At 35.9% G+C, this 23,953-nt stretch overlaps 1 protein-coding gene across 2 annotated transcripts in view; it reads right to left on the reverse strand.

Moving 5' to 3' along the window:
* The window catches only part of fam49bb (family with sequence similarity 49 member Bb), a 56,519-nt gene that overhangs the window by 31,248 nt on the left and 1,318 nt on the right, over nt 1-23,953 (reverse strand). Inside the window, exon 2 of one of the 2 annotated variants that reach the window (XM_058376889.1) lies at nt 4,179-4,261. The exons of the other annotated variant lie outside the window; for it this stretch is intronic. The gene's annotated coding sequence lies outside the window, so the exon portion shown is untranslated. The remainder of the gene's footprint in view (nt 1-4,178; nt 4,262-23,953) is intronic. 2 annotated transcript variants of the gene reach the window in all.

Genomic DNA, 23,953 nt, shown 5'->3' on the forward strand with positions numbered 1-23,953 from the left:
GGACAGTTCTTAACCCAGTTTCAGTAATTTCACCAATCTTCCTGGTTGTTTTCGTTGCTTAATTTCACCCGTCTGAAACAGAGTAACATCTTTTCTATGACCACATGATATATTCTGACATGGTATTTTAAGAAATGAGAAGCTACTCACTGCATCAGTTAGGCTTAACTAACTGATTTGTAACTAACTTAATTTGTTGCCAGATAAAACATACTGATCACTGCAGTAATTATCCAATGGAAGGCCTTTGCATATTTGCTTAGTTAAATCCCATGGTGACTTTTTTTCTGCAAAGCAGTGTGTGTGTGTCATGACACATATGATGTACACTATATTGCGAAAAGTTTTGGGACACCCCTCCAAATCATTGAATTCAGGTGTTCCAATCACTTCCACTGCCACAGGTATATAAAATCAAGCACCTAGTTTGAAAGAATGGGTCACTCTCAGAAGCTCAGTGAATTCAAGTGTGGTACCGTGATAGGCTGCTACCTGTGCAATAAGTCCATTCATGAAATTTCCTTTACTACTAAATACTCCATGGTCAACTGTTAGTGGTATTATAACAAAGTGGAAGCAATTGGGAACAGCAACTCAGCCACAAAGTGGTAAGCCATGTAAAATCACAGATCGGGGTCAGCGGATGCTGAGGCGTACAGTGCGCAGAAGTCGCCAACTATCTGCAGAGTCAATAGCTACAGACCTTCGAAACTTCATGTGGCCTTCAGATTAGCTCAAGAACAATGCGTAAAAAGAGCTTTATGGTTTTCATGGCCAAGCATCTGCAACCTTATATCACCAAGTACAATGCAAAGTGTCGGACGCAGTGGTTTAAAGCATGCCGCCACTGGACTCTGTGAGCAGGGAAGTGTTCACTGGAGTGACGAATCATGCCTCTCTGTCTGGCAATCTGATGGACAAGTCTGGGTTTGGTGGTTACCAAGTGAACCGTACTTGCCTGACTGCATTGTGCCAAGTGTAAAGCTTGGTGGAGGGGATTACGGTGTGGGGTTGTTTTTCAGAGGATGGGCTTGACCAATGCTTCAGCATACCAAGACATTCTGGACAATTTCATGCTCCCAACTTTGTGGGAACAGTTTGGGAATGTCTCCTTCCTGTTCCAACATGACTGCACACCAGTGCACAAAGCAAGGTCCATAAAGACATGGATGAGTGAGTTTGGTGTGGAGGAAATTTACAGAGTCCTGACCTCAACCCGATAGAACACCTTTGGGATGAATTAGAGCAGAAACTGTGAGCCAGGCCTTCTCGTACAACATTAGTGCCTGACTTCACAAATGCATTCCTGAACCTTGTGGAAACCTTCCTATAAGAGTTGAAGCTGTTATATCTGTAAAGGGTGGGCCAACTCCATATTAAACCCTACAGATTAAGAATGGGATGTCATTAACGTTCATGTGCATGTAAAGGCAGGCGTCCCAAAACTTTTGGCAATATAAGTGTATTTTGGTATTGTTTTATCAAATTGCTCCCACTTAATTTAAGAATAATAACAGAAACAATAACAATAATACAAACTATATGCCAACAAAAAAAAGTCCTTATCCAAATAAAATGATTATAAGATGCCGAAGCTGAATGCCTGTGGATGGGCTTTGGCATCTTCAGCACAAAATTAGACAAAATGGGGCTGGATTTTGAACACTTATCCCACAAATGACTCAAATTCACAATACGGGCAGTGATCATGAAAAGCAACATGACTCATACGTTTAATACACAGCAGTTAATAACACGACTCTAATTCAATCCAGCTATGCAATGGTATCACCAGGTGAGGGCAGCACTGTCTTACTGCTAACACTGCTCAAGTACACTATGAACTCTGGGAACATGACTTCCGTCAGGTGACCTCTGAATAGCTTTAAAACTCTCTCTCCTGATTGTGTTCAGCCATTCAGAGGTTCCTAGTCATAAGATTAAAGTTGATCCTTTAAACCAAATGCTCAGACGAGGGTCTTAAGCACACCGCTAGGAGCTATGAGCGTGCAACAGAGTAACGCACAAACCACGGAGACTGGTTTTGTCACTGAATCTTTCATTTGATACTCTGTTGTATCTGTATACCTTCGACTGAAAAATCAGACACATTTCAGATATTACTCTGTGTGTCTCTATTATTTATGCATCATTTTAGGAATAACAACAGATTTAAAAGTATGTGAACAGCAGATAGCTGAAATCTTTTTGAAATCCAATTACAAAATGCTTCCTTCCTGCATTGGTGCAAACTGTCACAGCCTCCATTCCACCTCATCTGTCGGGTATATGTGATTAAGTTTCAGGATATTTCACTGTATTGGGAAAAGAACAAAAAACCTTTCGAACGTTAGAAATTAATTCAGGAAATTGATCAATCAGGCTGATTAAACTATGTCAATATTGTTTACAGCTGTAAATTCAACTCAACTGTTTATCTAAATTAATTTTATCTGAATACAGCAAATCAGCACAGAAACTAGCTACAGTCTAATTTTTTGCTAAACATCCCTGGTGTGAAGAGTTATGTAACGTATGTCTCATATGTTATTCTCAGCAAATTACATGGCAAGTTATTTTTAGCAAAATCTCTAATGTGTGACACCAATATACGGAAGGAACCATGTTACTGGAACATTTTGTTTGCCATATGAAAGAGGAATTAGGATCAGAACGCACCTAGAAGCAATAGAGTTAATTCATGCTGCAACACAGCCCCACAGAAGAAAAGTACAAGCTTGAGACAAGAGACCAAATATGTTTATCCAAGCAGCTGAATGATGAGTGCAAGAGTATGGACAGATACCAAACACGCCTAAGCATGCAATTCACAAAGTCTGGTGAAGACAGGCATGATTTTCCTCTCACTAGGTGCAAATGAACACATTCTCAGGGTTAATTTGCAGTGGAACTTGTCTGTCTCCTCATACTGGTGGCTTACATTCTGTTATCTTTGACCCTGTGATTACATATGCAGCCACGGGGAAAACAGGAAGGCATATTACTCAAGCCCACATCATGTCCCACAATGCTGTGCACTTCCGTATTGGCAAATGTTGCATCAGTTCTAAGTCTGTTAAAGAAAATTAAAGAAGAAATAAATAAATTGTTGACTGCTCCACATGCTAACAAGATTAACATAAAGCAACATTCCTCCAGGATCATGCAACATATAAAGCAATACAGAGCCGCTAAAGTCAGAATACGTACGGTGCAACACTGCAGAAGAGCTACAGTTTCAACAAGCAAATATTCCAGTTATCTAGTTTTCTTTTGGCCAATGTCTTCATTTTAATGCCCCAAGTACCTTTCTTATTTAAGGTTTAAAACTTATCTCAACAAATCAACATATCAAACATGAGAATATAAAAAATATAATATGATAATGTTATACACCAAAGAGGGAAAGAAAGCATATTTACACACTTGATGATGCATTTATGTATCACAGTGCCTAAGAGCCCACAACTGCTTGTGCATATGAACATTAATTTCTGTTCTTCCGACACTGATTTACCAAACATAACATGAAAATACTACATTATAAACACTTTGTATGATTAAAAAGTTCATTAATCCAGGAATTATACCTTCTATGCTCTTAGGCAGAACATACAAAGTTTCAGCATTTGCTGCTACAGTAGGTTATAGGTGCTGTTTGGATTAAGGGCATATGCTAAAAGATATGCAAAACATGGCAAGAATACTGTACTTTGTGATGATTCTAATAGGATAGATAAGGGTGGTTTTATTTTTCTGTAAATAGAAGCTCTACACACAGCCAATGTCTAATGTCAAGGTCAATCTGATTATCATGGCAGCATGCTGGGTGGGGAACCACTGCAGTCTGGTATAAAATGTACTTAAGAGGAGCACCACATTAAATGAAAGCTTTTATTAAATTTTAATTATTTATTTAATAGTTTATATGCACATTGTAATTAATGGTTGGTAAAAAAAATCTCCTGTGAACCTGTCTGTATTTCAGACAACCACACATGTCCATACACAGTATAGCACAAGTAACTAGGGATAAATGTTTGAGATAAAGCATAACTTCATTTTAAACTTTATTATTTTTATTCTGTTTCTATACTTCTGTAAAGCTGCTTTGAGACAATGTCTGTTGTTAAAAGTGCTATACAAATAAACTGAATTGAATTGAATTAACTGCTTACCAGCAGATGAGCAGAGGAAGGTGAGGGGAGGAAGAGCCACCCAGGCACTTGGCCAAGGTCGCAGTCCTACACTGCAACTCACACTGAGAGAGAGAAAGAGACAAAGACCTTAATTAAGTACTATGTCCAGTCACTGTCTATGTCCATATTGCAGTAGGTATATCTTTATTAATCATAGTAATAGTCACCACAAGAGTGGCAATATTTTTACAGGATTATATCCACATCTGTTGGATTCCCACATTAATATTAATGTTAGCATCAGTAGCAGCTAGCAAAAATTAATTTCTGTGAGACAGTGTGAATTTTAAAAGCAGATGTTTCAATCAAATCAGATAGTATTAATAATACACAGTCACAAAGCACTGTAATAAGCCCTGTGTATATGTATGTGCAAAAATGTGTCTGCCAGCCAAAATTCTCAAGCTAACAGTGATTAACTGGCCCAAAAGAGGACAAATTAAGACAGATGTAAAAAAAAAAACAAAAACAAAAAAAAAAAAACCAAACAAACAAACAAAAAATCTATAATAGTACATCTTCAAGATGGACAAACAAGAGATAACTAATAACAAACCAACTAAAAACAACTAATAACATGTTTAAGTGCCCACATTGTCTAAAAAGCTCAGTATTGCTGTTTAATTTTTCACACAGCTACAAATCTTAAAATAAATAAACCAAATTGTTGTGTCAATTACGCCACCTTACATGATCTTCTAAAATTATAGCATCATTATTAAATTCACTTCAAATTGAAGAGAAGGATGGAAAGTTGATGAGAGAAATAAAATCACTGAGCCACTGATCTGAACTGAACTGGGAGTATACAGCACAGTGCTGGAACTGCACTTGCTCAAGCATTTCCCCATTTCCCCCATTTCACTTCCCTCTAATGCTCTAATGTGTTTTTTTGGTCTCCCCACAGCAATATATATATATATATATATATATATATATATATATATATATATATCTCTGAAACTCTCATAAAAGATAAACATTTCTTCCAACAGGCATGAACTGTGTAAGAAGTGAGTCCAAAATATGCTGAGAATTTGGCAAGCTTTAGGACATCATAATACTGCAGCACTGTTGAATGCTCAACTCTGGTTGGTCAAAAGGTATTAATGAATTCTACACCACATCATATAAATGTGATTATTTCTAAATTTTGTAAGGAGTGTCTTGTGTTAAATAATATGTACTGGTAAAAACTTTTCTTCCAATACAGAAAAACCTTCTAGATGAAAGGTTTGCAAATTCTCTATAACAACTTGTTGCTAGCTTTATTGTTTTTAAAGCTTTATAGCTTTATTATTTATAGCTAGGAATTTTATAGCTGTTGTCAGCCTGTTGTCAGTGAACAGGAACTTGGAACAGGAAGTTGTTTCACAGATGTTCCACAACATTAAACATAACTACAAAAAAATGCATGATATATCATTCCTTAATTATTAAAAATCTATAATCATTCTAAACATAAAATCAGAATGGTAATGACCCAATGATTATCAGAACCTTGTTGTTGATTAGTTTTCTATAGCAGCATGCCACATCATGTTTTACTTGGCACTTACTTAGATAGAAAGTAAGGAGACAGATAATAACATCAGATTCCGACATCAAAATTGATAAACAGTATTTACGTGAATAATCCCAGTGAAACCATGTAAAAAAAAGAAAATCCTTCAGATCCAAATGTCTAAATAGACATATAACATAGACTCAAACATAGATTACAATGGCTGGCTTTCAAATTCTTGAGTCATTAGTGGTCGTGTGATGTTTAAATCCATCTCAGGTTTCATGCAGTTGTCACATTCAGCAAAATTTCACTTTAAGGGAAGTGAATCATCAATCATGAGTCACCAGTTGTATTATTCCTACTTTTTTGTGACCATCCTTTATTAGTGCATGCAGCTCACTGTTCTTCATAGAGCTACATTCAAGTACAGCAAGACATTTACTGTGTTCACTATTACAAACGTGGCATCAAGAAAAGTACGATAACATTTGAATAAAAAAAAAATAGTAAAACAACCAGGATGATACCAGTTCAAATACAGCATCTCTCTTTCTGAATCTGAAATACTCCACTTCTAAGCCTGCCCATGTAATAATGCCCACAGTTTTTCTAATGATGCTCAGTAGAAAACCTAATATCATTAAAATCATAGTATTTTAATGCGATACGTCTGCATTTTAACATTGCTTATTTGCACTACATGTTGTCATGTGTTGTGCCGTCTGCATTGTACTGTATGATACGTACTGTCTGCATTGCACTGTCTGCGTTGAACTGTCTGTGTTATAAAGCTATCTTAAATCTCATCTTTTTAACAGCTACCAGCCTCTGTATCCTGTAAGATCTTTCTGCAAGATTGCCTGGGAAATCTTTACCTATTTATCTTCACATATTCACAACATTGCTAGATGTCCTACCCTGCCTACACTCAGTCTGGAGACTGACAAATTCTCGTGACACCTACATTACAGTTTTTAACATTGTAGAATTCTATTTTTGTAAATCAATTGTGAAAAAGGTGTTTTTCCCCCATTCAGAAATCACAGTGGGTGAAACCTCAGTGTAATATATTCTGTTTTCTGTTACATGCTTCAGGTCAGATCAGTTAATACTTGCTTCTGTCTTATGTGTATACTTTATTATTTACTGTATTCTGAATGAACAAATTTCTTTCTTCCTTTTCCCAATTTAGAAAGAAGGCAGGAAAGGAGTACTGAGTCACTCCAATCATTCTACACCCTGATGTATTTTTGGGTTAAGAGCCACTGCTCAGGGACTTAATAGCAGCAGTCTGTTAATAAAAACAGAACCTCAGTTACCACACCACCAAAACACAAGGCTACAACTTGAGTCAACTGAATATGAATGGATTAATTTTACTAGACATTTAAAATGGTGTGACTGATAGAAACAGTAGAGATTATACACTGGTCTAATCTCTTAAGCAGTGAATTGCTAGCAGGGCATGTGGCAAAGAGCAAGATGGTGGAGAGTGGGAGGTGATCAGGCCACTTCCTCTTGTGCAGACTTCCTTCCATTCGCAGAAGATTTGAGGTTCTCATCCTGAACTAAAGCTTTAGCATGCTATCAACATCATTATCTGCACAGTAAGCCTGCAGACACAGCAAAAGCTTTTCAAAATACGATGCAAATTCAATATCAGAAAAACACATTTAAAATTATTGATCATAGCATGGATCAAACTGGTGAAGACCAAAAAAAAAAAAAAAAACATTTGCAAAAAGCAGCACATTTTGGCTGCTGCTTTCAAAGATAAGAGGGTGTCAGACTGACATAACCAACCATAGACCTTTCCCTATAGTCTGACAGTATATAGTGAGGACACAGTATTCAAATGTTTGTATTGTAAACGAGTGTATGAAATAGTGCAAGCACATGAGTCTGCATATACACAAGCACAATCAGACTGCAACTTTAAAGGTCCAGAAGTTTGCAACTAGCTGAATGAAGTGCATATGATGCTGTGACCATGTCTTTTATAACAGCAGAGTGGAAATAATACATAAAGACAGAAAGAATCTATTCCTCAGGCCTAACAGATCATACACTTCTTAACAAAAAGTCATAATAAAGAATGCCAGGAGGCAGAAAACACTCTTCAGTTTTGCACTCAGAGATTCTGTAAGTTGGTCAAATTACAAAGGAAGCTATAAATCTTAGCAATAACTGTTAACAGCAGAGAGTTTTTCTCCATGGCTGTTTAAGGCTGACCTGTGATGTACTACATACTTTAAATAAAAGTCTTTTTAGAACTCCTCTATGACTTAAAGAAAAGATGGGTTTCGGGGTTTTCACTTGAACGTTGTTGTGCACTTTAAACATTTAGAAGATGCACCATTCAGAACTGTGATACTTAGATATTTTTCTGTGACAAAGAATACAGATTTGATTCATTTGTGAATGCCAATTAATGCTAGTTTACTTGTTGCTCACTGGTTAATGCTAACTTGCAACCTTTAGAGAGGTAGCTCAATAGTTAGCTAAAAAAAAGGCTTATGTAAAAGCTTACATGATATGTTTGATACATACAATGGATATAAAATTTCTACACATGCCTGTTAAAATGGCATGTTAAAATTTTTATGATGAAAAAAATTAAACCACCTTCAATGTGAAGTTACAACACATAAAAATTAAGAAACTTTTTAGGGTAAAAACAGGAATAATAATAATAATAATAATAATAATAGTAATAATAATAATGTTACAATAACCTGGCTGCAGAAGTGTGCACAACATTAATTGGGAATATGGCTGTGTTCACGATCCAATCACATTCAATCTCATGTTCTAAAGTAATCACACAGCTTTCACCAATTAAATGATTCAGATTAAACCAAAAAAAGATCAGCTGTCTCTGTAGGATTCATTAATCTGCAGCAGCCAAGGTCCATTAAGAGCTTACAAATCATGCATACTATCTCAATTATCTCATGTAGTATCTCACTTATCTCACTGACAAGTACTGATCCATCTTTGATCTTTCATCACATGTCTGAGCTGTGGGGTAGAGAGGCTAGATGGATGCCTTTTCTTACAATAAAAATATTAGCTTAATTAAAGCACCCCAAAACCCATGTTTCAAAACTACCATCGAGTCCAATAGTTTCATAATTAGAAAAGCTATGTTTGTTGCAAAAAAAAAAAACAAAAAAAAACAGCAGAATCATCAATAGCAAGCAATAGCAATACAAGTACCAGTCAATTTTAGTGCAAAAGATGAAAAGAAATTTAACCTTTCAGCATGACAATAACCTGAAGGCGAGTTGTAATGTTGTAGTCTTGATGACTACTACCTAATCACTATCAGTGATTTATAACAGTGTGATATTGTAAAGCTAGGCCATGTGATGACAATATGATATTACAGAGGCAGTGTCACATATTTCACACACTGTGCTACAGCACTGGTGAAAACTTCTTATCAGTCAGAAGGTGTTGGTTAAGCTGCTCTGACAACATTATACCTGCTGCAAGACAAATCACGTTTAAAATTTCTATGTTAGTTTTCACATTATCACTTCTACAGTAACAACATACACAGGGCCTTGTTCAGTGGACAGCCCACAGCATGTAAAAACACATGTATTTGTTGGCATGGAGAGGTTTTCTATGAAGAGACATTTATTTAACATTACTGAAGGAGTCCCCAGTGTCAACGCTTTGTACCAGTCAAAATCCCAAAGTAAAGCTGATCCTGTATGTTTTAAGGTGTTAATTCTGTGTCAAATCCCATCACACCACACTTGGTGTCCAAAAAACACAATAGGCTTCATTGTCATTAAGGAGAAAGGAAGGAAACAACCTACATGGCTGAGCAACATAGAGCCAGGGGCCTATGAAAGGGTCAGACACTTGTTGAAATGCAAGGCAAAGCTGCTTAAGGGCTACTGCATGAACAGCGTAGGGCAACAAGCTTACCTTTCAAACTCCCAGAATCTTTTAATTATTGTGCAGCAGGGAAAAAAATCACTTCTTAGACACAGTTAAATAGTCCACTTAGGTCTATCTAAACATTTTCACATAAAATCGGCATCTATAACACTGATAAATTGCATTATATCTGTAATGTATAGTTGTCATTTAAAATGGCACTACATTCTCCCTGAAAAGTTATGCTACATTATGTCAGTGGACCTCAAAATTCAGTCAAAAAAATTGAGTGGATTCAAAGAGTCACAATACTACTATACTAACCTAAAACAATTGTGATTATTTATTTTATTGCTATAGCCTACATACTTTTTCATCCATAATTAGTACATAATTAGTACTTGTATATAACCAAACATTTTGCTTAATGTATTTCCATAACTGTAGCTTTAAACAGTTTAAAACAGTTAAGTATATTATTTCCTAAACTTTCTATCCATTAAAAGTATGAAGTAGAAAAGTGTAAATTATGTATGAAATGTCAAATTAAATATAGAAAACAACGTGTGTCCTACATAAGATATTACATGTAATTATTTCCTGTATGCTTTTAAATTTATGAATTTGGTAGAGACTGTGTTTGAATCTCTTCTTTTGTGCATACATGTAAAATCTGCAACGTCATTATTTTATACCTTCAGTGAGTGGATGTAGAATAAATAAAAATTATTTGTCATTATTTTTCATTTTTATTTGTCATTCAGCTATTGGACTTGTTAATGTGTACAGATGCTCTGAGAGAAATAAATAAAAAAAAAAAAAGCAAACCATTAAAGATTCCATTAAAATAAGTTTTTTTTTATTAATCAAAAATAAACAAATTTCATATCACAGAATCATGAATGGCAAGTAGAGGAGATAAGGAAATTAAACATTTCCTTGTCTGGTGTAATTTCTAACCCCAACCCAAGGCCTGTGACCTGTGAAGCACTTGTGAACTTAATGAATGAATTGAATCAGGTGCAGCTCAGTATAGGGGCTCAGACTCACTCGCCAACTCTGTGGGAAAGTCTGTGAAGCTTTGCTAATATGGTTTATCTCCAAAATCATGGTGACTAGCTTGGATTCAGACACTTTTCTGAAAAAAAAAATCAGAGATGTTAAAATTTAACTCCGTGGCTATGGCCAATACTACCACAGAGCTATGCAGATTACCCTCCTACTTTCTGTTCCTCCAGTTTATGATGTTTTGCTGCTGGTAGTCCTCACACTCACACACGCTGAGAGTGCTCTTCAGTTGTTTATCATTGGTGTATAAATAACTAACAGTTTAGCATAATTTATTACAGATACAAGTTGTGTGAGTTATTATTATTAATAATAACAGTTTCACAATTTCTCTGGCACAGTTACTATGATAAACTATGAGATGAGAATTAATACTGAAGAAATGTTTTTGCAGCAGCACAAATGTGCTTACGCATGAAATTTTTTTTTCTATAAAGCTAATTTCAAAGCCATGTTTTAATTTCTCTGACTCAAAATTATCTACAACTCTAAATCCCATTATGGTCATAATATAATCTGAGAATTAAACCAGAAAACTTCATCTCTCAGAATGACACTTTTCCCATCCACTGGGTACCAGATGAGCATGAAAATGATGTAACTCATTTGCTATTATGGCTTGCTATCACCTAATAGAGATTTTATCCGTTTGTTTTTCCAGGGGTGTAATTTCCACTGGGGACAGTGGGGACATGTCCCCCGCACTTTTCAAAATCTTGTTTTGCCCCCTTTTTAACACTTTTTAAATTGGTTTGTTATGATTTTTTAACTGCACACCGTCTTCGCCACAGAGGAGCAGGACCAAGCAGGACACAGAGAGTCTGTCTGTGTCGATGTGCGTGTCGGCGTCCAGGAACGTCGCGTGCCCCCTCTAAAACTCTCACTGAAAGGTGTAATGAACAGGTATCAAGGTAGTGGCACAATCAGTGATAAAGCGCCAGAAGCAGCAACAGATGACTTTGATGTCATCATGGATGAAAAGAAAGAAGGGAGATGTGCGTTGGTTGATTCAGTAAATTAGCCCAGGTCAGGATAATCATATTTTGATGTTAGCCTAACATTGACTGAGCTAACTTTAACATACACTGTTGTTGCTAGGCAACTTCAGACTGTTGGCTAAATATTTAATGTAGATTAGAAGATTCTGTGAAATGAAAGCATGAATCTGTAGCATGAAAATGAGTTCACTTTAAACCGTGCATTTTCTGTCAGCAATGTGTGACAAGCAGACTCTGGATGCTAGTTTAATGTTAGACTCAATATGATCATAACTCAATGGTTTTCATATCAGAGGACAGATGGACAGTTAGGATACATGGAGAGATGGGATTGAATGGACAGATGGAGGACATTGAAGAATGTTCTTTAAATTAAAGTTATTTATTTTTTTTGTTTGTGAAATCTTGCATCCTGTGTACCAAATAAGTAGTGCATCTATGGTGTTATGAATTTCCCAATACTTTTGGATTACAGAAGTATGGATTACAGATGGTTATTCCTACCCTGCTATAATACAGTGTTGGAGGCATATAAATGACTATAGGTATACTATACTATAGGTATAGGTATTTGTGCTGAACAAAATATTAGCACCAGGAATGTAAATATTTGAATTTGTTCATTAACTAATGGTGGTTGTTTATGCATGAAAGACAATTATTAAAGTGATCATCAACATTCATATTTTCCATATAATTACATATCAGTGTTGCTGCTGTCTATCTGCACCTGATATTACCAGAATTTATCATTATAATCAACTTCATTATTCCCTGGATTTTGTATTACCATAGGCCCTAAATGTATGTAAATGCAGGAAATGGGATTCAAATCAAACACCCCCCAAACACCCCCCCCCACCACCACCACCACCACACACACACACCTCTCGAAGTGACACCCTTGTGTTTTTCCTTTAATTGATCACCCAATTGCATGGTTTACCATGCATGTCAGGTTTGTCTGTCTGTTTTGCTATGTAAGCTGTTAGCATCTTTGTCTCATTTGCTATAGCTTAAGATGGGAAGAGCCCACTCCCATTAGGATGTAAATGTTTCATCACAGGATGAAGGTGACCAGTGTGTAACATACAGTAGTGATGTGCATAAGTGCTTTCCTCAAATGCAGCAAAGAGAACTATGGCAATAAAATGCTTCCAGTTTTTCCTTAATTTTGCAAGCTTCTATCTGTGCTTATGAAATATATATAATCACCTTTTTTAACACAAAAAAATAGTTTGAATGCTAGGAGGAATAGGGTCTGTGAAGGATGTCTGTGTGCAATAGTATGTTTTTATACAGCATTCAGGTTACTAGCTAGCATGCATTACCTGTGGGTATAAAGCAGCTATTCACTGACATTTGCCATCATGTTATTTTACAGTTGCTTAAAGTAAAATCCCATGCTATATCGTCACCAGCACTGCCTACTTTACTAAGTTGCTATGCTCCAAATCTCTTTAAAAAAAAGAGAAAATGTTAGAATAAGATCTAAACATTTTTATTGGTTGGTGCCAAATCTTAAAACAAGCAGAGACAGGATAAACATCAGCAAATCTATCTGATAAGAACAATCTTTTCGTTTCTTTATGGAAGAACTTGTCAGACAAGTTTATTCCGGGTGCAATACCAAAGACAGCTAGAGCTTTGTGGCAACATTATACGTCATTAAAACGAGACAGAATTTATGGTTACAGAGGACGATTAATATTTATGACCTGTTAACTAAACAAAACTGCCTTCAATGGCAGTGAAAGTTTACATATATGGAAATTATATATGATAATATCACTAAAAGGAACATCCCACTAATAAGACCTGTTGTAAAGGATGTCAAACTCCAGGGCAGCAAATAGCACTACATAAAGCAAGTGATTCAAAACAAGGAAAGGATAAACTCTGTAGATAGGTATCTTTTTGCAATGTGTAATGTGACATGGTGCTGAAGCTGGGCTTTCTCTATCAGCGTTTTTTTTTAGTTCAGTTAAACTGTATTTATATAACGATGAACTTTGTAAAAATGGAACATTTCTATTTGGATTTCTATATTTATCCCATAATGAGCAACCTAAAGGTAATGGAAGCAAGAAAAACTTAATGAGATGACACGAGGAAAAAACCTTGAGATGAATGGAATGGAAACTCACCCTCATCTGGGTGACTACAAAATATGATTTTAAATACATACTCTTCTATAACTCTATACTATAGAGTCAAAACATGCTAATTATTTTAAAAGGAAATTGAGCATAAGCATCAGTGCAATTTAAGAATTCAACTGTTCATTTCATTTTGTTCTTAATTTTGTAATTATTTATTCTTTTATGTTTCACAGTCTTTTTAAAGTGTATATTCCACGTGTGTTTGTCCATGACATCACCTGCTCATGGTGATCTTTAGGCTGTCTATGACTGTAACCAACTGTCTGGTTAAATGTGTGAATTGTGAGCTTTACCACAAACAACTACAAATAAGACAACAATGGAAACATGCTTTCTTAAGTCTAGGGCTGTCACAGACATACTCTTTCCTGTAATAATACTATAATGACAGTGAGCTTAGTCAAATTGATGCTCAGTGTTACTTTATGTCCTTGGGTGGAGTGTTGAACTTAATATGCAATGTGTAGGGGAATAACAGGGTGGGTGCAATACCAAGCTCTTTGGCATAGAAATGCAGTTAAACCTCAGCTCCTTACTCAAAGTCATACTAACAGATATAAACATACATACAGATGCAAACTGATGTGACCATAGCCTTTCTTAGTCAGAATGTCATTGAGTCATATTGTTTTGCTACACTAAATTTAATGTAATGCAAAAGTGTCTACTGCAAGAGGCAGAAATGCCAGTGATTCCAGCAGTAACATACGAAAATTCTGTTGGAAAGTAGACCTAAGGTAGACTACAGCTGATATATGATTATGACATGACTGGATTTGCTATGCTTTCTCATCTACATAACCAATGGATTTTATGCCATGGCCATGCAATGTTGACCGAAACGATGCAGATTTTGCAGATCTTGTGCATGTGAACACAGGATACAACATGTCTTAAAGCATTCTGGCACCACACCTCTAATGTTTTGCCAGACATAGGAATAAAAGTCTCAGAGAGTCTCACTGTTATTAAGAGGATGTCAGTATTGGAATTAGCAAGCACACAAAGCTCTGATGTTGTATTGTTATCTATCTATCTATCTATCTATCTATCTATCTATCTATCTATCTATCTATCTATCCATCTTTAATTAAGCCAAACTTAACTTTAATTATACTTGGGTTTTAGCCTCCTATCTACATGAAAACAGTATTTGAGGTCTGCAATTTCTGATTTTCTCAAGTTTCTTGTATAAGAGAAAGCCCCACAGCATCCACAACTTTATTTAATTCTTATACCACTGCCTCCTCTTATACTGCTTAATGGCTGATGACTGATGACAAGACGTTTGGTAAATAATGCCAGACCTTTATCCCCACCCTATTTCTGAACTACACATTCATCTGGCTTCTTCTGTCACATCATCAATTCATTCCAGTGACCAAGCATGCCCATACAATCACTGTGTTTTACAGATGTTTTATGCTTGGAATCATGAGCTGTTCCAAGTGTTCTCCATACTTTTTTCTTCCAATCATTCAGGTTGATCTTAGTTTCATCCATCCAAAGAATGCTTTTCCAGAATTGGTCTGGATTTTTTCGATTTTTTAGTTTTCTTATGAATGTTTGCACCTTGCAGTTTTTCTTTTCAGAATGCACCAAACTGTAAATTTGGCCAATCTAAATGTTCCTTCTGTTTCTGTGATGTATTTGTTTTATTTTTAAAGCCTAACTTGAAGTAGCCTGAAGTGGCCTGTTTCACCTGCATGGGGAGCCTTTGAGTGTATAATGTGGCATCACAGCAACAGCTTCCAAATACAAATCCCACACAAATGCCAAGGAATAAAGAAGGATCAGCTCACAACAGTCAATGAAAACAACCTTTGAGTCACTTGTCCAATTACTTTTGGTCCCTAGAATGGGGGGGTGCAATTTTGAGAGTTGCAATACCTTAACCCTTCCTCAAATTTGGATGTATATACCATCAAATTAATGCTGATAGTGTGTTATATTCATTATATAACTGTAATTTGAATATGTTTTGGCAAACAGCTAAAATAACAAAAAATGTCCCCGTGTCCAAATATATGTGCACTGAACTGTACTAATAAGCATATGTGGAGTGAAGACTTTTACTGTACATATGACAAATAAGGTTTTTATTCTTACAATGCACTACAGAAAATTACTGCAAGTTAATAACTCTGGTGATACAGTGACATACAAACATACTATTTCCAACTCATCGTCATTTCCTGTTTAAGAAACATTTTTGACCCTGTCTGCCACTCACTGTGCATGTTGTTAATGATTTTCATTACTTGTCTGGCTCATGTAAGCAAATCATATGTATTTTTAAATGCACTTATCACACCCCGCATAGCCCCATGCTCCCTCTGACCCTCAACTGGTTCCACCATCTCTCAGGTTAGAAGGAAGGTACGCATCAAGACTTTTTATCTGTTCTGGAACATAGGTGGCAGACTGAACTTTCCCTAGATGTCAGAACATATAAGTCACTGAGTCTTCAAACAACGTGTAAAGACCTACCTTTCCCTGAAATATTTAAACTTGAAAAATATCAAATTAAAAAATCTTGATGTATTACCCCCCAAGAGAGTTTTTAGACTGATTCTTAATCTGTGACCTAGTGAAGCATGTTCTCAATCAGTGAACAGAATAAATGAATTCATTGATACAGAAGTGCTTTTTGAAGCATCTAAGTCGTTCTGGATAAGGGTGTCTGTCTGCTTTCAAAAATATCAGAAACTTTCTACATTTTCTGCAGCTTTGGGCCTTTTGTGATGACATGACAACACATTCAACCAAAGCCCTCTTTGCATGGCGTGTGTCAAAAATGAGTACAGTACTTTATATGTAAAGTAATGACATGTGTCATCATTGGGAGCAGTTTAAAAGAACGCTTTGCCCCTCTTTACCAATTAATATGCACGCTGCCCCTACAATTATTTCATCACTGAAACCTGTTAATACAAAAAAAAAAGAGAGATTTTGCTCTAATTGACTATGGATGTTACCAACATACCCTATGTAGATTTTAATATGTTATATTTACATGCCCGTATGTGTCACATCATCAGCTTGAGGCATGTTCAGGTCTTTAGTTCACCTTGTGGCAACATGGCCAACCCAAAACAAGTTTTTGTTTAGCTGTAAATCAGCATAAACTTGATTTTATTTAAAAAGACACCGTACTGGTTAGACACTGGAATCCACCTAGCAGTGACAGACTTGTAATGCATCAAAACAGGAAGTTAGTTTAGTGGATTATAGTGGCCCATTTGTAGTCTTTTATCTGGTAAGCCTTTTGTAGCCTCTATCTCTTCTTTTAAGAGAGGTCTGCATATTTATAGCCACATTAAGTGTCTGCACGCAAAGGCTACTTTGCATGTTTCCATGTTCACACTATGATAATGATTACACAGTAGTCTATAGTTCAAAAAAAAGACTTAAAAAAGGAAAATAGAAAACCACACAAAGAACAAAGATTTCATATTCAAATGAATTGGTTTATTCCAGGCAATCAGCAGAGCTCCAGCAGAACTGCATAGTTCATTCTGCATACCAACACTTGTCATAACAAGAGCCAGGAAAAATATGCAGACTGTGCAAAAGTTACTCCAGTCTTCACAGTAGAGTGATATTTAAAGGCACTTGTTTGCAGATCTGAAAGAGTGAGCATTTAAAAAAAATGAATGCCCCTTTTCTCAGCTAACAAACAGACAGAAGTCATTCATTTTCAGTGGAGAGACACACATGGGCTACTGAAAGCCACAGCTGTATGCAGATACAAAAATTTCAGATCCAGTTGAGGCACTAAAATCTATTTATCAATTGACTTTTGAATGATTGATTCTGTTCAGACGCTGTTGATTTTTTTTTAATTGTATATAACAGCAGGTCTAAAATTGTGCAAGCTGCAAAGCTTATATTAATGAGCTGATTCTAATTATCATGTCTCGTCATGTCTACAGTAACACAGTCATTATATGAAGTGTTTGCAACATTTAGGGATGGAGTCTCAGCTCTTGTGTCACTATCAGAGGTAAAGCGGTTATTGGTGTTTGGACACAGGGAAGTCTTCAGGCTGGCAGGCTTTGCAGAAAGATAAGCTGCATTTTTCCTCTTATTCACTTCAAGAAAATGTGTGAAACCGAGAGTGACAACAGAAACTGGCTTATTGTGGATGTTCAACAATATGTTCTTAATAAAAACAAATTACTGTGGTATAAAGGTAATAACACATTTCGAGAAACACCATTACTGGAAAATAATCAACTTCAGGCTGGTTGTTTCGTGGTATGCATCATGTCATTAATTATTTTCCAAATATCCTAAATGTCCCAAATATGTAAGGGAATGAGCTATTGACAATTTTACACTTCAAAGTCACTCACTTAACAAGTAACTTACTTGTTATTAGTTAAGTAAGTAAAATGGTTATATTCTAATGTATTTGGATATGGAAAGCTAGCTAGTTAGCAACTTTAGTACATGTCACAAACAAGTCTCTAAATAGGTTGCCTTATAATTATAAAGGCCAGGGTGCTCTGATACCCTTATCTGAAAAGGTGTTCAGTGATTCTTTTTATGCCAGAACATAATACATTTGGTTAATTTCCTCAGAAAACATTTCAGATTATTTATCCAGGGAAGTGCTTATGTATGCTTTTGGGGCATGACTTTGGAGGAAACACTGTATTTCCTTCATTTGTTTGGATTTGAGTTTCAAAAGCCTTCAAAATCCAACTTAAACCTATTTCTCTGATCCAGATTAAGAGTGAATGTGACTGAGTAGGCATTATTTTGTGATGAATGTGATTTGCTCTTGCAAAACACTACACTACACAAGGTTTTGACCTAATTTTGTTTTTTTTTTCAGAAAACATATCAGAAACTTCTCTGGCATGAGTTGAGATTGATGGTCTCAAAAAGCTAATTGTGCCGTGCTCACCACTGCTGCCAAACTGTTGACCACAAAGCTTTGACAGTGTTATGTTTTATTAAAGTCTGAAATCAGGACCACTGCTATGAAGTTTGTCTAAAAGTCAGCAGTAGGTGAACTGTTTAAGGACGTGTTCTAAAAACTATTTATGCTAGTGTATTCTGCAGGATTGTGCTGATTGATGACGTAAACAGAATGCAGTCATTTTCTTTAATAGACTTCAGCCCAGATTTCTTTGAGATCATCTCATACAGTGTGCCGTAGCTACCTCACGACATCACCACAAAAATTAACCAAACATGCTCTAACAGGAAATGTTCAACACACTGCTCTATAACAATACAGCAATGTGAAAACATTCTACACAATGATGAAATCAAGGTTGAGGCACACATCTTGATTCTTGTCATCACTTTATTAAGTATCTCTCCACTGATTTTGTGATTGTAGAAATTCATGCAAAATAAAACTCCACAATACTGGGAGGAGCTTGCAACTTTTCTAAATTACTGCAGATTTGGGCATAGACATGGTGGTGTGATATCTCCACAATATGCATTCAGCCAAAGCCTCTTTGATTTACGTGTGCGGAACATGAGTACAGCTATCAGAAAGTAATTACATACATGTAATTCGCAAAAATGTGTAATAAAAAAAATATGCAGTAACATCACATTTTTGGGTTTTTTTTTTTTTTTTTTTACACACTAGAGACACACTGGATCTCCTTTCTTAAACTTTTATTAAAGTTATATGTAAATGATTGCATAAGCCAAACTGATCTAAAATTTTCCACCACATTAACAAGTTTTGGAAAAGTTGATTTTCCACACACTCAAGGACGATGATAATGATAACCTGCAAAGTTGCATTCAGTGAAATTTACAAGAATTTCATGAACAACAAAGTTCTTGTTTAAACGCTCATATGAACGATTAAGTATAAATTAATTTACACTCAGCTTGATAAATGATATCCACCATAAGCTAAATCCTGATTTCACATGAAAGGGATGGCATTAGTCTCACTGCTGTCAGTCTGAGCTATACCAGATAATTGTGGTTGCCTGAGAATTCATGTATAATATGTTGAAGATGGCAGTTAAAGTTTTCCCCTGAGGGGGTTATGCCACCTTGTGAAGTAGCATTTGGCTTCTCATGTCTCTCATGTCACAGAGGAATCACAGGATAACCTTTAATCTCCCTGGTTTGAAACTGATGTGACAGGAGAGAGCTATCAAATGGCCAAATTGGGAGGAAAATGGATTAAAAATCCAAACCAGTGGGCTGAAATTGGCAAATAATATTACTGGGTGTGTCTGAGAAGGAGGAAAAAAAACACTTTATAAAGTGATGGGGGACACTGGGTTCACACTTGCTGGTGTCAGGTGACCAATCATTTCCAATTTTTGTAATTTTCTCAATTCAATGCAAATTAGTTATAGATATAAACAGAAAAGCAGGAAAAAAGATCTATGCATCTGGCTGGAATGATTGTCACATGTGAAATAAGACTGGTATGAGCATTTTTGGGTTCTCCACTCAAAACCTTAGTTCCTTTCTGTATTTATTTACTTACTACCTGAAAAATAAAAGGAAAATGTGTATAAATACATGAACAAAAAAAGAAACCTCGGAAGGAAGTTACATTTGCCATTTAAGCTAACAGAAAACCGTTAGTAAGTCAAGCGTTTAAGTCATATAACCTTTTCCCACTAATTAGTGAGTTATTTAGCTAATCTGTGTTTAACTAGCTACCTTTAGAAGCAAATAATTTTGGCTACTTCATAGTCATAAAACCTTAGGCCCAAATCTGTTCTGAATTCATTTTAGAAATTCTTTTTTTTTTTTTTTTTTTTTTACACAAGGACAGTTTAATCAAAATAATATGTCACAAGCTCTATCATGTAACACTCGATAATACCACAAATAATATGAAACATAATATGAAACATAAGGCTCTAGAGAAACATACCAAGAACAAAATGCTGTGAATAAAGACTGATGTCTGGCTGAAATTTCTACCCGTCAGACAGGATAAGGTAAAGCTCTAGGCTTTTTTAAAGAAGTGAGCTTTTACACATTTGCTAAGATATTGTTACTCACTGGAACATTTCTCAATATCTAAAGCCTGGTTATCTATTGCTCAAGCGGCATTTAGCAGAATTAACTTTTATTACAAACCCTCCACCTCCAAGCATACATTTCACAACAAACTCTCATCACATTCTAAGACATAAATCAGTAGAAAAGCCACTGACCACACCTTTACAAACTCCACAGAGCTTGGAAAGCCACCTAGCTGATGTCAGAAAATGTAACTAGCCAGTGAACTTACAGGATACAAAATGCTCATTATAAAGAATGGATTCGTTGGGCTGTTTTTGGCTTGGTTGCTGCTAACCATCCTGTTCAGCAATCAGGACGTTACTCCAGGGAATTAAGTAAAATCAGATATCATTATTTTTTGTTTTGACAGCTATAGTAGCACCCCACTGCGCACATCAAAGGCATAAAGATTCTGGACTGTAACTGTCAAATCAATCCATCATTAATATGACAGCATAGTCAAATAACAAGGAACACCTGGCATAAAGGAGGGCGAATTCACCCCAGCTGCGATACGCAAATATCAGTACGTTTTTATACAGTGGGAGGAAACAAGAGAACCCAGAGAAAACCAAACAAATACAGGAAGAACATGCCAAACTTCACATAGACAGTATCCCAAGCTTAGGATTAAACCATGAACACTAGAACTGTGAGATCACAACCTCATGCTGCATCAATGTGCCACCCTTTTTTCCCCAACCAGTATAAAGGAAATATTTTTTCAAAAATAAATCTCCGTCATAAAACATTTATTTTTTATTATTTCAACCCAACAGTTTACGCTGCAAAACAAAAAACAGAAAATAAATGGATTAAATAGATCAAAACTGATCTAAATGAGAACTACTCTGACAATACAGACAATATAAAGCAGAAATAGAAAAGACTCCCCCACCCAACAAAACAGTACATTTTTATTAAATTTTCTCTACATCAGTGTTTTTTAACTTTTTTATGAGGCATGGCACATTTTTTACATTGAAAAAAATCCCACAGCACACCACCAACCAAAAAATGTACAAAATGACACACTGTAGTCTAACACAGTATACATATAATGAAAAATGTAATCTCTCAATTTGTTTATACTCTCTCAGTGTGAAACCTGGGCTCTCTCATTCACCATTGTGTTTTTTCTTTTTTTTATTACTATTATTAAATTATAAAATTATAAGTTGTCTGTTTCTCAGTGTGTTCACGCAGGTGTACAAAATGGTCTGCGTTCTATTGTCTGTTTCTATTGTCAAGGTCATTGTTGTGCCTCCTACTGACGTGGAGAAGTATTTCCATTACTCTGCCAGTCACTACATTGCATGCACAGGCGTTCAACGGCGGCAATATATTTGTATGAAAACTAAATAATAATTTTTTGGACTAATTAAGTGTAATTGGATAGTTTCCCATGGCACACCGGACGATTTCTCATGGCACATTTGTGTGCCTCAGGACAGTGGTTGAAAATCACTGCTCTAGATATCAACAACTAGGTAATATCCAGTGTAATTCCCTACTTTGGAGTTTATGTATTTTTTTTTTTAACTGAGTGAATTTATTTCATTTATTTCAATTTATTTTGAGACCGTAAATGGTTTTGAGACATTCAACAGCACTTAAGAGTCAGTGCACCATTTTCTAACAAAAGTTGTAAAAATAACTGAATTTAAATACAAACACTGAGTTTGAAGTAGGTAAATGTGAAGGAAGTAAATGTGTAACTAAAAAAGGAGAGTGCTGAGAATAGAAAATAAACAAACCTAATATAACATTCATATTTCTCCATACATAATTTATTTTGTGTGCGTGCGTGTGCGTGCAAATACATAGTATGGTATTACAAAAGAAATGTGTCTGCTGCATGAATAATAAAAAAAATACTATAATAGTCACTACACAGAAAAAAAATTTTGGTGTGGAAATATAACACCAAACACCATTGCTTATTTGTTTATCTATAAGTCATTAAAGGAATCCTGACAGTCGGAAGTGCTACAGCGCCCCATTTCATCACACCCTAGGATACACATTTACAACCAGGTTAAACAAAAACTACCTACAGGTTTAAGGGCAAAGATACATTTATGAGATTAGGAAGATCATTATACTGTTTAAATGAGGCTGTCTAGTTGGAGCAGCTCACTTTTTTGGAAAAGAGAATACTTCCACATCACAACCACAATCCTCATTCAATCTATTGTCTTCAGTAGCACCTCAGGATTCATGTGCAGTGCACAAACGCATGTCTGTGACTGGCTTGGGTCAACTCAGAGGCTGCCAAAAATAAAGATGTGTCCAGACTCAAATAACATCTTTTACGTGTGCTGCAAGAGAACTCCTAAGCTCAGAGCCAAAATCTTATCCGAATATATCTTGCCATTTTGCTGAGGTTGCAAACACAGCATGCTAAAGACATTTAGATTTAGATATAAATAATTCTAAATAATTTAATTGGGGATTCAGTTAATTTGCCAGGCAAACAACATATGGTCTGTCTCTTATTACAAATGATAATAATAAATTAAATCTAGATAGCAAGCTAAGTTAGTTAGTTAGATGATCCCAGCTAGGACTGGTAAGAGCCTAATACACCTTTTTATATCAGCACAAAAGACATTTGTGAATTAAGTATGTCATTCTGCCTTCTGCATAAGCAAAATGTAAATGAATATCAAAAAGTTGTTTTACCGCAACACCACAAGCAACAGTAATTCTACATTTGGATCCAATGATCCACTATTTCATCGTTACTTTACTGGTTAACAACTGGTCTTAACATGCAGCCTCTGTTCTAATATGGACATCATTCGCATTATAAATGTGACGGCAAAAACTTACACACTGAAAGCCTGTCAAAACATGCTTGCCTTCAGAAGGAAAGGCCAGGAGACCTGATCATTCCACCATGCCACAGCCTTGCACGATTGCATGATGGTGCAATGGAGCTTCCTACCATGGCGTGATGCCCAGGTTTTCTATGATGCCACCTAATGTAGCAGGAATGAAATGCAAGCATTCAGCATCCTCCCACTCGCACAGATGGGATGCCTTACAGAACAAATGGCCATGCTGGGAGCAGTAGTCAATTTGGCTAAGCTGCACACACATGCTGAC

The sequence above is a fragment of the Hemibagrus wyckioides genome, linkage group LG23 (genome assembly GCF_019097595.1).
Source record: "Hemibagrus wyckioides isolate EC202008001 linkage group LG23, SWU_Hwy_1.0, whole genome shotgun sequence".
Taxonomy (NCBI): domain Eukaryota; kingdom Metazoa; phylum Chordata; class Actinopteri; order Siluriformes; family Bagridae; genus Hemibagrus; species Hemibagrus wyckioides.